Below are 16259 nucleotides of genomic sequence, written 5' to 3' on the forward strand. Positions count from 1 at the left end.
AAAAAAAATTACCCTGTGTAATCCTCAGAAAATCTATGTCAAATTCTTGACGAAAAAATTTATTATAAATTTTTAAAAATTATTTTTGCTATATCTTTTTTTTTGTGGCATAATTTTTGAATTTCTTCAACTGAAATATCATTTGAGGTTTTGTAGAGGTTCCATCATACATTCTTATTGGATTTTCTCCCACCATTCCTATTGAAAACCTGGAATTCCTCCAGTAGCGCTTCCAGTAATTCTTCCAGGAATTGTTTGGGGATTTTTATGAGAATATCTGTTAATGTGCCCCTTTGAATGTTTACAGGCATTCCTTTTGTGATACCTCTAGAGCAGTGATTCCCAAAGTGGGCGAAATCGTCCCCCAGGGGGCGAAAATACTAAAAAAGGGGGCGAATTTTAAATAATTGAGAAATATCAAAAGTATTGAAATACAAGTCCAGAATGCCAACTGAAACATTAAAACTCCCTGACATTTCAAGATTTTTTGCTTCTAGGACTATTGAAAAATGTCTGTTCCTAGATCGACTAAATTTTTCCGAATTTTCGAATTTTATATGTACTAGGGTGCGAGGCCGCCATGTTTGAGAATCTAACATGAAAACATTTGTATGTTGGCTCCTGTCAGATCTATTAGGTGGGAATAGGATTGCCATTTGTGAAATTTTTGACAAAGTTCCAAGAAAAAGAAAACAAATAAGACTGCTGCACGAATTTCTGAAAGAATTCATAATGATTCTGGAGAACAAATAAACAAGAAACTTCTGTGGCTAAATTTCATGATTATTATGAAATTATGAAAGGAACAGGTTTTTGATTCGATAAGAAAGTTTTGTTTTTAATTTATATGCGTTTTTTCATTAGAATTTCAATCAAAATCATGAAGTTTAAGATGAATCATAGAACACTTTTCGAATGAAAGTCCCACATTGTTTGAACATATTTCAGAAAAGTTTCCCGGAGGAATTACAAACATTGTTTATTACCAGGAGCTATTTAAAAAAATCCTCAAAACCGAGTAATGACTATGTCTGCATATCTACTTATTTGACAATTAAAAGTTTTCCAATTCATTGGTAGGTTGTGGATTCGCATCACTGGATTTTCTTAATTTTCAATTAGGCCGATGCAAATATTATTTTTCTTTTATGTCCGACACCTCTCATCGGGTACGAGGGGGGGGGGGGGGACAAAAATAAATAAGGAACAAACGAAAAAAAAACTATTGAAAAATTACAAATTATGCCAACTATTGAAAAAATATTTTTCAGCTATTGAAAAATAGTTGTTTGCAAACTTTTTTCTATTGAAAATTGAGTCATGGGCAGCCATGCTTTTTTTTCACCCCTTCAATATTTTGAGATGTTTGAAGGGGGGGGGGTGACATAAAACAAATTAAATATTTGCATCGCACTGAGCAAAGCTGACTGCATTTGAAAATACACCAATATATTCGTGAGTTGTACGTTTTGCATAAAAGATATTTTTGTAATTGTTCTTCAACTTACCACCAGTCTTTTTTGAGTACTTTGTGACTAAACATCTCGGATGCTGAAGAACCCCCTTTTAGAATACTAGTAAACATCTGGTTGAGCATAGCAAGTGTTCGTAAATGTTCACAGTCCGTTCTGTTTTGCTCGTTTTTGTTCAACAATACGTATAGCACAAACATTATATCAAAATGTATTGTTTTACATCGAATAATGCAGTATTTTTGAATGCTTGCAATCAATGCATTTGCATAACAACTCAATGCGCGCGATACTTATTTACACATTTACATTGAATACCAGTTTTGCAACAATAGTTTCAAATAGTGGACTTTTAAAGGCTTCCGCTAAGCATATTTTCAGCCTTTTATCATGGAAAAACTAAATCTTTCTAGGGGGGCGAAAATGTTTTTCTCAAGCTCCAAGGGGGCGATGCCTCCTAAAAGTTTGGAAACACTGCTCTAGAGGGTTTCTTATGGGGTTTCCTTCATAAACTCCTGCTGGGATTTCTCCTGAAATTCTTGCTTTTCTGACCATTCCTAAGAATTTCTACAAGAACTCTTCTAGATATGTATCCAGAAATTTCTCAAATAATTTGAACCAGAATTCCTCCGTGGATTCATTCAAAAGGAAGTATATTTCCCGAGGCTTTTTTTCCACAAATTCTACCGGGATTTTTCCGGGATTCTCTAGAAATTTCCCAAAAAAAATGTGAGATCTGTTTTTCTCCTGAAATTATCTCGGATATTCCTGTAATAGCATCTTTTGATATTGTTTAATGAATTTCTCTTGTAATTTCTTCTGGAATTCCTGCAAAGGTTCTTCTTGAATTTCTTGCTGGGTAATTCTACTGGAATTCATGCTGGAATTTATCAAGCAATTTCTGCTTGGATTCCTCCAGGAATTACACTAGATATTCCTTAAGATTTTTTTCTGGAATTCCTCCGTGAATTTCTTCAGAAAATTCACTTGGAATACAAACAGGGATTTCTTCAAAAATTTTAATACAAATTCCTTTAATGATTTTCTATAAATTACTCCAAATTTTGCCCGGACCACCACTTTTTTTTAAAGATTGCAATAGAATTCCTTCAGAAATAATTCAAGAGATTTATTCGGGAGCTCCTCTAGAGGTTTCTACAGAAATTGCTTACAGGATGCTTTCAGGAGGGCCCATATAGCCGAGGCGGTAAACGCACGGGTATTCAGCATGACTATGCTGAGGGTGACGGGTTCGATTCCCGGTCGGTCCAGGATCTTTTCGTAAAGGAAATTTCCTTGACTTCCTTGGGCATAAAGTATCTTCGTGCCTGCCACACGATATACACATGCAAAATGGTCATTGGCAGAGGAAGCTCTCAGTTAATAACTGTGAAAGTGCTCATAGAACACTAAGCTGAGAAGCAGGCTTTGTCCCAGTGAGGACGTTACGCCAAGAAGAAGATGCTTTCAGGAATTCTTGCAGGAGAAGACTGAGAAATTGAGCTAACAGAAGGCTGCTGAAGTTTGCGATATCCGACTTTACTCGCACTTTCGAAGTCGTAAGCATCTGGGAGTGCTCGATGCCGATGATAATCCAGGAATTCTCCCAGAAATGTTTCTTAAATTTGTCAAAGATTCATCTGATTTTATCAGAATGATCCATAGACTTTATCAGAAATTCCACTCGAAATGCATCCAGAGATTTTTTAAGACATTCTGTAGGAATTTTTGATACGTGAGTTCATGATTGTATTCCTTTATGTATATCTTTGAAAATTTTACATATCCTCCACGGATTATATCCGATTTTTTTCCCTAAAGTTTTTCTTTGTGATTACCCTGAAAATTCCTCTTAAAATTAGCAATTCTCAGAAATATGAGAACTTTTTTCAGAAACTTTTTCAAAAACCATTGCTTGAATTTCATCGGAGGTTCCTTCATGTATTATCTCTTGTATTCAGGGATTTTCTTGTTTTTTAATTCCTTTAGAAAATTCTCAAGTAGTTCTTCTGGAAGTTCCTCCAGGGGTTTCTCTAATGGTTTCTTCAGTTATTCCTCCCGGCATGGATTTGGATTTATTTAGACCATCCTTCAGGTATTTATTCAGATCAGATTTTTTTCAAAGATTTTTTCAACAATTATACAGAAGCTCTTCCAAGGATTCCTTCAGAAAACCCTGCAGGGATCCCTCAGAAATTGTTTGAGGGATTTCTTCCACCTATACATTTTTTTGCAATTTGAAAATATTTTTTTAGAGATTCTTTCAAAAATTGCTCCAAATTTTCCACATATCTCTCAACAAATTTTGAAAGCATTTTCGCTCATCGTCACCTACAGCGGCCCTCTTTAAATTATGAGGGGTTACTTAAGGTGTTTCTGAAAAATCTTCAGAAGAAAATCTGAACAAATTCAAATAACTGTAATCGGTACCTTTGAAATCCACCTAGAGAGCAAAATTAAAAGGTACAAACTGATTACACTCATTCGAAAATGGTATTCTGCTTAAAGAGTACGAAAAGTCGGTACAAAATTCTGATGGGATTTCTAAAGACATTTCAGGATATATTTCTGATAAGACCGCAAAAGCAATTTCTAAAAAAAAATTTGTCTGAATTTCAGCAAGAATCACTGGAGAAATGTATCGAAGAATTTCCGAGAAAATCCCTGTAGAATTTTCTAGAAGAATATCTGAAAAAATCCATGGAAGAAATTTTGAAGAAATCCCTTGCTGAAATTACTGAAGAAATCGCTAAAATTCTGAAGAAAATTCTGGAGATAAAATTATTTCTTCAAAGACATTTCAGAAGCAATCCCAGTATGAATTTCTGAGAGAACCCTAAAGGAGTTTTTAAATAAATCTTCAATAGAATTTTTGTAGAAACGAATCTCAGAAGGCAATACACTTATTTATTCATTTGTTAAAATTGAAGAACTTCCTGGAGAAATACCCGGAGAAACTTAACGGGAAAACTTTCAACCTTTGGTTAAATTCCAAAAAAAAAATTGAAGAATTTTTAAGAAAATTCTTAGAGAAACCTTTTAATGAAATTCTTGAAGGATTTTCTGCAAGTATTCCTGACGAAATCTGTGGATGATCTTTGAAAAAAAAGGCCCTCTAGGAATACCTGGATAAAAGCATAGATCAGCGTCTACAAAGATTCCAAGAAAAAAATACTCTTAAGATATTTTTAAAGGAATTTCTGTAGAAATTATGAATTTCTGTAGGAATCGTTGGATTTTTTGTCGGTGTAAATCCATAGAATATTTTCTTGGACTCGGAATCTTTGGAAATATGGAAAGATCTCATTAGAAATTTTTGAAAGAAACTCCAGGAAAATTTCTGAAAGAGTCCCCGGATGATTTTTTGTAAGAATCTTTAAAAGAGTTTCTGAAGGAAGATGCAGAAGAATGCAATATAAATTATTGGAGAAATTTCCTGAGGAATCTTTGATTTCTCAAAAAATCGCTGAAAGCATTTCTGAAGGAATCCGTGGATAGAATTTAATGTAAGAATTTTAAAGGAAACCTATGATAGTTTTTGAAGAGGAATTCTTGGGAGGAGAGCCTTCCAATGAACATTCCCTAAAAATTTCTAGAAGGATTTCTGACGCAATATATGGAAAATTTTGTAAAAAACTTTCATAGAAAATCCGTGGAAGACTGCCCGAAAAGAATTCCTGGGTGATTTCAGTGCAATATAGGAAAAAGTTCAGAAAAGCTTTTTTTAAGTTGCTTAATTAATTTCACATAAACGCATCAAATCTGTCTTAAACATAGTATTGTTATGGTGCCCTTATTGGAGGGCCTACCGAGCCAGTCATATTTTGCGGCTCTGTTAGTTTTACAAGAGCCATTGAAGGAACAACTTATTAACAAGTATTTCGATAGCATTGAATTTAATGCTGGAGGTAATTTAAGTAGATATCATTTAAATTTAAAGGATCAATTTCAAATAGAACTCCTGGTTCTGTAATTGTCAGCTATAAAATATTTTTCAGAAAATATATCCATTATTTCAAAAAAAATCACTTCAAAATAGTTGCTGAGTGTAGTTCATGGGAAATAATCTACATTTTTTGTGTTGAAAGATAATTTAAAAATTATTCGGAAATTTTTCAAAAACGATAACAAATCTCATCTTTTGGCTTTATGAAAAATAGAGTAGTTACACACACAAATATGACATGAATGTACTCTTAGTTTAAAGTGTCATAAACAAAAAAAAAACACAAAAAAGTGGCTAATTTTCAGGTCATGATATGGCATATATTGAAATCGTCTAAACAAATGTGAAGTAAAATAATTACCCGACTAGAAAATTATATCAAATTTGTATCACATTGTGTTATGATGTTATAATATTTTTCTCTAACTTATTATGTTTTAAACTAGCAGCAGGATGATGTTAAAATAACTAAAATTATAACAATAAGTACACTAGTCTGGCACGGTAAAGGCTGGGTATGCTGCGCAATTCAGATCCCATTGTGATCCACTAGCCTCTGCCCAGCAACTCCTATCCCTACCTCCACGCGGTACCGGCCGGAAACTATGAGCAACCTTAGGGAAGATCGGGTAACCAACCCCGGTGGGAACTTTGGTCGTAGGCTGACAGGGAAGGGGGGGTTTGCTTCGGCAAACCTGAGCGTCTGTTCTCCAGGAGGAGCGGCTCACAACAGCGTCTGATCCCCATGTTAGGGGCGGCTGATTTACGTCCGAGTGCCAGGGAAGGACTCTAAGCTCAACTGTGCACTATGGTCCTCCGGAAAGTAGGGGGTTGGTGTCAGGCCCTACGAGCCAGCCGTAAAAAACCATTGTAACGGAAAATCAGCAACAGAATAATACGAACCGAGACCAACGGCAACGACCCCAGCGAACAAAAAGGACTTGCGATTGGAAACTCGGCACGTGGAACTGCCGATCTCTCAACTTCATTGGGAGCACCCGCATACTCACCGATCTACTGAAGGACCGCGGGTTCGGCATCGTAGCGCTGCAGGAGGTGTGTTGGACAGGATCCATGGTGCGAACGTTTAGAGGTAATCATACCATCTACCAGAGCTGCGGCAACACACGCGAGCTGGGAACAGCTTTCATCGTGATGGGTGATATGCAGAGGCGCGTGATCGGTTGGTGGCCGATCGACGAAAGAATGTGCAGGTTGAGGATCAAGGGCCGATTCTTCAACTTCAGCATAATAAACGTGCACAGCCCACTCTCCGGAAGTACTGATGATGACAAGGACGCATTTTACGCGCAGCTCGAACGCGAGTACGATCGCTGCCCAAGCCACGACGTCAAGATCATCATAGGAGATTTGAACGCTCAGGTAGGCCAGGAGGAGGAATTCAGACCGACGATTGGTAAGTTCAGCGCCCACCAGCAGACGAACGAAAACGGCCTACGACTCATTGATTTCGCCGCCTCCAAAAATATGGCCATACGTAGCACCTTTTTCCAACACAGCCTCCCTTATCGTTACACCTGGAGATCACCACAGCAGACAGATTCTCAAATCGATCACGTGCTTATTGAAGGACGGCACTTCTCCGACATTATCGACGTCAGGACCAATCGTGACGTCAACACGACTCCGACCACTATGGTAAAACTGCGCCCAAAACTCTCCGTCATCAACAATGTACGGTACCGGCGACCGCCACGGTACAACCTAGAGCGACTGAAGCAACCGGATGTCGCCTCAGCATACGCGCAGAATCTCGAAGACGCGTTGCCAGACGAGGGCGAGCTCGATGAGGCCCCTCTAGAGGACTGCTGGAGTACAGTGAAAGCAGCCATCAACGACGCAGCCGAGAGCACCATCGGGTACGTGGAACGGAATCGACGGAACGAATGGTTCGACGAAGAGTGCAGAACGGTTTTGGAGCATGAGCATGAGCGTGAGCATAGATGACCGAATTATTCGTAGTTGCTACTCCGTGATTGACCAGAACAATCGAAGTTGCACAAGGAACCAACAGACGGAGCTTGGGAGTAGCTTACCGTCCTCAATGTGCATCTTCGAGAATTCCAAACTTTATTAGGTCAATAACGGCGCCGGCCACGTCCTTACGGTCATCGAGGAAGGAAAGGAATGTTATTATGACGTGCGTTGCTTACTAAAGACCGAGATCACCTCTGCGTCTCCACGTCTGTCATGGGAAGGACTTTTTGTTAGTGGGGAGGGGAAAGGGCGCATGATATGAGTTCACTTTGGTAAGTGGAGTGATTCATGCAACCCTATTAATATCAAACCACTTATTTTCATTTAGACTAAAACAAAACACATGCCGACATCGAAGATGACGAACCATTCAGATAGTTTTCGAAGTGCGAAAATTAACGAAAGAGAAAATGAAGTGATTTGAACCAACGTGGCTTTGGAACTTGGGCCGACACTTGACGTGACGAACATTTCAATGTCTGTTGACTAAAATCGCAAAAAATGTTGTTTGTTGCATTTATCGTATCATAAATCGCCCCGTACGAAGATGAGCAGTCAAATAGACGACGACGACGACCGAATGAAAACGCGGCCTGTACACTTTGCCACCAAAAACTCACTCCGAAGAGTGCAGAACGGCTTTGGAGGAGAAGAACGCAGCGAGGGCGGTAATGCTGCAGCAAGGGACTCGACAGAACGTGGAACGTTACAAACAGAAGCGGAAACAGCAGATCCGCCTCTTTCGGGAGAAAAAGCGCCGCCTGGAAGAAGCGGAATGTGAAGAAATGGAACTGCTGTGCCGTTACCAAGAAACACGGAAGTTCTATCAGAAGCTCAACGCATCCCGCAACGGCTTCGTGCCGCGAGCCGAAATATGCAGGGATAAAGACGGAGGCTTCTTGACGGACGGACGTGAGGTGATCGAAAGGTGGAAGCAGCACTTCGATCAGCACCTGAACGGCGTGGAGAACGTAGGCACGGGAGCCCACGGCAACGGAAGAAACGACGACACCAGTGCAGCGGAGGACGGAAATGAACCAACTCCCACGCTGAGGGAAGTTAAGGATGCCATTCACCAGCTCAAAACCAACAAAGCAGCTGGTAAGGATGGTATCGCAGCGGAACTCATCAAGATGGGCCCAGAAAAGTTGGCCACCTGTCTGCATCGGCTGATAGTCAGGATCTGGGAAACCGAACAGCTACCGAAGGAGTGGAAGGAAGGGGTAATCTGCCCCATTCACAAGAAAGGCGACCATTTGGAATGTGGGAACTTCAGGGCGACCACTATTTTGAATGCTGCCTACAAAGTGCTATCCCAGATCATCTTCCGTCATCTGTCACCTACAACGAATAAGTTCTTGGGAAGTTATCAAGCCGGCTTCATCGACGGCCGGTCGACAACGGACCAGATCTTTACCGTACGGCAAATCCTCCAGAAATGCCGTGAATACCAGGTCCCAACGCATCACCTGTTCATCGACTTCAAAGCGGCATACGACAGTATCGACCGCGCAGAGCTATGGAGAATCATGGACGAAAACGGCTTTCCTGGGAAGCTGACTAGACTGATTAACCTTGTGTAGCCCTACACTTTCGGAAAAAGTCACAAATTGGCATGTGTCAGACGAAGTTTCTTTGTCTGATCACAAGCAAATATTGTTTAAATATGAGGCTGGTCAACAACTCATAGAAACTACAAGAAATCCCAGAAAAACAAACTGGGAGCAATACACCTCAAAACTTATATCTGGAATGGATAATTTAAATGACATTCCAAATTCTCGTCATAGGCTTGAAGAAAGTGCTTCAACACTTTCGAGCATAATTAAACAGGCCTTCAATGACAGTTGTGCACCGAAGAAACGCTCTTCAAATAGAGATGTTCCTTGGTGGAATAGTAATCTGCAAAAACTGCGACAAAAAACCCGGAAGCTGTTTAACCGGGCTAAAAGAACACAACAGTGGGAACAATACAAAGAGTCCCTCACAACATATAACAAGGAAATTCGAAGGTCGAAGAGGATAAATTGGAGGCACACATGTGAAAACATTGAAAGTACTCCAATTGCTGCTAGACTGCAAAAAGTCCTCGCTAAAGACCATTCAATTGGCCTTGGAACTCTTAAAAAAGAAGATGGTTCTTTTACTAAGAATGCCAATGAAATTTTGGAAACAATGATGGAAATCCATTTTCCGTGTTCTATTCTTGTTTCAAACGAAGACCAAAATTCATCTGCATCGCATACTGTTGCTAATGAAACCAGGAGATATAGTCATAATGATAATGACTCAACTGAGTTAGAAAGCACCAGGAGTGATACATGTCTTTTGGCCAATGAAATTTTTACGGAACAAAAAGTTGAATGGGCAATTGATTCCTTTGAACCCTTCAAAGCGCCTGGTAGGGATGGAATTTTTCCTGTACTACTGCAGAAGGGTAAAGAAATTTTAACACCCGTTTTAACTAAATTGTTCCAATTAAGCTTATCGTTAAGCTACATTCCTACCGCTTGGCGAGAAGTGCGGGTCACTTTTATTCCCAAAGCAAATAAGAAGGATAAATCATCACCAAAATCCTTCAGACCGATAAGTTTATCGTCCATTATATTAAAAGTAATGGAAAAAAATATTGACGAGCATATTAAATCGTCATATTTAGTTAAAATGCCTTTAAGCAAAAACCAGTTTGCGTATCAGGAAGGCAAATCTTCGGTAACAGCGCTTCACAACCTGGTTACAAAATTGGAAAAATCTTTTGAAGCAAAAGAGATTTCACTTGCTGCGTTCCTCGATATTGAAGGAGCATTTGATAACACGTCTTACATTTCAATGAAGAATGCTATGACAAAACGTGGTTTTGACAGATGCATTGTTGATTGGATTGGGGAAATGTTATCAAAAAGAGAAATATCATCAACCCTTGGCAGCTCTTCCATTAGAGTTAAGGCAATGAAGGGGTGCCCACAAGGAGGCGTGCTATCACCTCTTTTGTGGTCTTTGATAGTCGATGATCTCCTTAAAAAAATTAGAAGCACAGGGCTTCGAAACAATTGGCTTCGCAGATGATATAGTCATATTAGTTCGTGGTAAATATGACTATGTTATCGCTAACAGATTGCAAACTGCCTTGAATTTAGTCTCTTCGTGGTGCGAAAATGAAGGACTAAATGTAAATCCTTCTAAAACCACGATCGTACCGTTTACGCGTAAGAGAAAAATATCGATCAGCAATTTGAAATTGAAAGGATCTATTTTGGAACTTTCAGATTCAGTCAAGTATCTCGGTGTATATCTTGACAGTAAACTCAACTGGAATCTACATCTTGAGCAGGTAGTTGTAAAAGCTATAAATGCTCTATGGATAACTAAAAAAACATTTGGTAAAAAGTGGGGACTAAAACCGAAAATGATCCATTGGATTTACACGGCGATTGTGAGACCCAGAGTTACTTATGCATCACTGGTCTGGTGGCCGAAAACTAATGAAAGGTTAGCTCAAAAGAAGTTGGAAAAACTTCAAAGGATAGCTACTCTTTCAATTACTGGTGCAATGCGAAGTACTCCTTCTAAAGCGCTAGACACTTTACTATACCTACTTCCATTGCATCACTTTGTTCAATTAGAAGCTGCAAAGAGTCTTTTGAAGCTAAAAAGAACTAAAAACTTCTTTGAAGGTGACCTAAGAGGACACCTCAGTATTCAGAAAACCATTAGTATCAGCTCGTTAGTCACAAGCAATGGTGATTGGATGAGCAGACGATACAATTTTCAACGTTCTTTCCAAGTGATCAATCCTGGGAGAAATATGTGGGAAAATGGTGGCCCACAGCTACAACCAGGATCGATCGTATTTTACACTGATGGTTCTAAATTAAATCATCAAGTTGGTGCAGGAGTCACTGGCCCAGGGATTAACGTATCAATACCTATGGGCAAGTGGCCAACCGTTTTCAAGCTGAAATTCAAGCTATTTTAGAATGTTGTAATATCTGCTTACGTAGGAATTACAGGCATTCAAAAATTTGCATAATGTCTGATAGTCAAGCAGCTCTAAATGCTTTGAAATCAGCATCATGCACTTCAAAACATGTTTGGGAGTGTATCCAATCACTTCAACAATTAGCTTACCGAAATGAGGTGAAGTTGTTTTGGGTTCCAGGACATTGTGGAATTGAAGGAAACGAGCAAGCCGATATGCTAGCAAGACTTGGGTCGTCTCATCAATTCATAGGTCCTGAACCATTTTGTAGCATATCTGGGTGTTCTCTCAGAATGGAGTTTAAAGCTTGGAAACAGGAAAAATTAAATTCCATATGGGAAAACACCACAATTGCGAGGCAGTCTAAGCGTTTTATAAAGCCAAACGTTGCAAACACTCGCAAAATTCTGGAACTTTCCAAAAAAGATTTCAGTACTTTAACCGGCCTCTTAACAGGTCATTGTCCGAGCCGGTATCATCTGAAGCTAATTGGAAAACTTCAAGATGATGTATGTCGCTTTTGCGGCATAGATATAGAAGACTCGGAACATTTGTTATGCCATTGTCCGGCAATTGTAACTAAAAGAATTAGGTTCTTCGACAAAGGGCTAATAGAACCCTTTGATGTTTGGAGAACAAACCCAATTACGGTGGTTCAATTCATTCGAAGTGTGTCACCGTGTTGGGATACCGCTTCTGGTCATAGTCTGATTATTACCAATACCAATGGTGATACGTCGACTTGACAAAGCTAAACAAAAATGGGGCATATGTCACAATAGATCTATCAACTGGTCGCAGTGACTTAGATACCCAACAAGGAATAAAAAAAAAAAAAAAAAAAGACTGATTAAAGCAACCATGGACGGTGTGCAAAACTGCGTAAGGGTTTCGGGTGAACTATCCAGCTCATTCGAATCTCGCCGGGGACTGCGACAAGGTGACGGACTCTCATGTCTACACGGTAAAAAATCTGCACTGTGATATAAACTGATTGGCACTTGAAATCGCACTACTGTTCAATCAGTTTGTTATCAATTACATATCATTTGACAAAGAACATCCAATGCCTCTTCAATTTTAATGTAACTTCACATCAATTCGTTGTTGACAATGTTTTGATTTCAAAACTAAAATTTAAAAAAAATGTATACAGCCGCACTCAGATTCGATACCAGGACCTTTAGAGTCACGATCAACTATTTTACCACTACACTGCTTCACATCTGTTAGAGAGGTGCGAATCGAAACGAAGCACTTTCTACCGCCTGTCATCTATATTTACTTTCATGCCCAAAACAGTCATTACCAAATCAACAACTTTTCACTTTGGATCGTATTGTTTTTTACAGTAGTGCAAATCGAAGGGATTTTCTGTTGATTCCTCGGGTGGGTTTGTTTTGGTCCTCAAATCAACACTGACAGCATTGCGATCTCAAAGGAAAAGCACTTCTGATCATGTTGATTACGACATTGAATAGTTAAGGGATTTTTCCCTTAAGCGTGCAGAATTTTTACCGTGTACTCTTCAACATCGCTCTGGAAGGTGTGATGCGACGAGCCGGGCTCAACAGCCGGGGAACGATTTTCACAAAATCCGGTCAATTTGTGTGCTTTGCGGACGACATGGACATTATAGCTAGAACATTTGGAACGGTGGCAGAACTGTACACCCGCCTGAAACGCGAAGCAGCAAAGGTCGGACTGGTGGTGAATGCCTCAAAAACAAAGTACATGCTGGTAGGCGGAACCGAAAACGGCCGGATCCGTCTGGGTAGTAATGTTACGATATACGGGGATACTTTCGAGGTGGTGGAGGAATTCGTCTACCTCGGATCCTTACTGACGGCTGACAACAACGTGAGCCGTGAAATTCGGAGGCGCATCATCAGCGGAAGTCGGGCCTACTACGGGCTCCAGAAGAAACTGCGGTCAAACAAGATTCACCCACGCACCAAATGCACCATGTACAAAACGCTAATAAGGCCGGTGATCCTCTACGGGCACGAGACATGGACCATGCTCGAGGAGGACCTACAAGCACTCGGAGTTTTCGAGCGACGTGTGCTAAGAACGATCTTCGGCGGTGTGCAGGAGAACGGTGTGTGGCGGAGAAGGATGAACCACGAGCTCGCTGCACTTTACGGCGAACCCAGCATCCAGAAGGTGGCCAAAGCCGGAAGGATACGGTGGGCAGGGCATGCTGCAAGAATGCCGGACAACAACCCTGCAAAGCTGGTGTTTGCATTACTGATCCGGTAGGTACAAGAAGGCGTGGAGCGCAGAGAGCACGATGGGCGGACCAGGTGGAGCGTGACTTGGCGAGCATCGGGCGCGATCGAGGATGGAGAGCGGCAGCCACGAACCGAGTATTGTGGCGTAGGGGGATTAGGGGCATAATGGACATCCGGGGCGAAATGGACACCCCTATTTTTGCCGAAACCGTTGACTTTCATGTAAAACTTTTAATGCATAAGTGTAAAGGAACAAGTCATTGTTCTATTTTTCAAAAGTACCATTTATATCGCTCCAAAATAACCAAAATATCATTGAAATTGAAACATGTTGTTCATATGGTGAAATTCTTATAATTTCGAAGCAGCAGCAAATAAGGTATTACGAGTGCTGGAATGTGTCCACCATAAAAACAATTGAATTATTACCTATTCTACATGTATACGGAGAATTAGCAATGGATGAAGTATTTTATTTATGATCAGAATTTACTTTAAAAGGCAATTTTAATGTTGTAGTTGATTCGGGGTGAAATGAACACTGGCAATTATGAATGGATGTGCGCGCATTGCATACTGTTAGACGTTTTAGAAATTTTGGAAAAAATCAATCCGATTATTTTAGCCTAAAGTTTAATTAATTAACTTTGATGTTATGTAAACTCGTCTAAGATGGAGTATTATATCTGTGGTATTGATCTCCGTAAGCAAATTACCTAACTGGTTGATGTTATCAAAGAATTAGCATAACATATGCAGGGGTGTCCATTATGCCCCGATGGGTGTCCATTTCGCCCCGTACCTTTCCTGCCAGCCCCAAAAAACACACGGATTACAATTCATAATTTCTTCACAATAAAGACATTCTACAAGCTGTAAATGATTGAAAGACGTAGGAAACAAGTTAAAGTTGTAAGCCAATTGAATATATGTTAAGTTTTTCTTTGTTATACAGGCCTAACGTACTCATTTGCTAAGGGTGTCCATTATGCCCCTAATACCCCTACTATTGTTGATTATGTCTTGTCTTAATGATGTTGAACAAATAAGTGTATGTATGTAAGTACACTAGTCTAATCATGATTATATCCTATTTTGTAATAATCATATCAAAATTATAACAAAATGTGATATGAAATTTTGCCTCTGGATTACTGGTTTCTATCATAATTTGATATAAAGCCTGTATCCGCAATAATCGGGACACAGAAGTACGTCATTAGCTCTGTAATGAATCGGTAAAATTGACCAAATAATTGACTGAGAACTCTTTGTTGTATGTTTATTATTTGTGCTAAATTTCATAAAAATCGATGCATTACTTTTAACTGTGGATGGAAAACAAACAGACGTGGTTTTAAGCATTTTGTACAATCATGGCCAATTTTCATTCGCATAGTAAATGGTTCTTTAACGCTACAGTTCAAAGTTCTGTGATGATAACTATGAAACTTCGTTAGCAGTTATGATACTTATAGAGACACTTTCTTGCAAAATTTCATCAACTTTGACCAATTGGTTTGAAAGCTACTGTTGTTGATAGGGGTGAGTGTTAGTGAAAATTTTTCGTGTTTTCCATGTGCGATTTTAGCCTATTCATAACTTTTGAATTTCTCTGCCAATTTTCATGAAATTTTCACGGAAGCTAGTTTATTATGTGTATATTATGCCTGCAAAATTTGATGATTATTGGTATAGTACTTTCAATAGTACAATCGAAACAATAAAGGGTGCTGACTAATTGCTGTCTGAGAGGTTAAAATCACGTTCACTCCCAAAACATGTTTCGACTATAAAATTGTTGATAGCGCATCGATTTTCTTGAAATTTTGCCCATGCAACAAATGTAGATTGAGAGATTTGTGTTCAAAATTTCAGCCATTTTTTTGCCAAATTCAAAAGTTACAGCGCTGACAAGCAAAACTTGGGGCTGTACAAAATTCAATGGCGCACATTTTACTTTTTCGTTGCTACAACAAAAAGTACTGCACCGATTTACATGAAATTTTGTAGGTGAAATGAACACATCTTAAGATGTTATTAGACAAAATTTGAGCAATTTTAATGTATCTATTGCAGAGTTACAGCTGTGTTTCTGTGTCCCAAATATTGCGGATACACGCTTTAATTTTGTTACATTATTTCGCAAATGTCGAAGATTCAAAACTAAATCATAATACAATGAGTTGATCAACAACATTTGCAGCATAATGTGATATAATCATATATATAAAATCCCAGCGTTGTCTGTCTGTCTGTCCGTAACGCTTTGTAATGTTTCGTTGAAATGTTCCACCATAGTTGTATCAAATTTCTAAACGGTACGAGAACATTCTGAATGTTTTTCGACTTTCCAGAAATAATAAGAACCTTCTGGAATGTTCTGGAACATCAATATTCTAAAAATTCTAAGAACTTTCTGGAAGTTCCAGAAAATAAATAACGTTCTGGAATGCTCTAAAATATAAAACTTCTTAAATTTTCGAGAAACCCCTTGAAGTTTCTGGACGCTTCAGAAAGAAGAAGAAGAAGAACCTTCTGCAGCATTATGGAACATCTTTTTTTGGCATAACGTCCCAACTGGGACAAACCCTGCTTCTCAGCTTAGTGTCTATGAGCCAGAGCGTTCA

General features: G+C 39.2%; 1 protein-coding gene across 6 annotated transcripts in view; it reads left to right on the forward strand.

Moving 5' to 3' along the window:
- LOC109418311 (dual specificity calcium/calmodulin-dependent 3',5'-cyclic nucleotide phosphodiesterase 1) overlaps positions 1-16259 on the forward strand; it is a 760467-nt gene that overhangs the window by 24688 nt on the left and 719520 nt on the right. The window lies entirely within an intron of this gene.

Source organism: Aedes albopictus, chromosome 2 (genome assembly GCF_035046485.1).
Source record: "Aedes albopictus strain Foshan chromosome 2, AalbF5, whole genome shotgun sequence".
Lineage (NCBI taxonomy): Eukaryota > Metazoa > Arthropoda > Insecta > Diptera > Culicidae > Aedes > Aedes albopictus.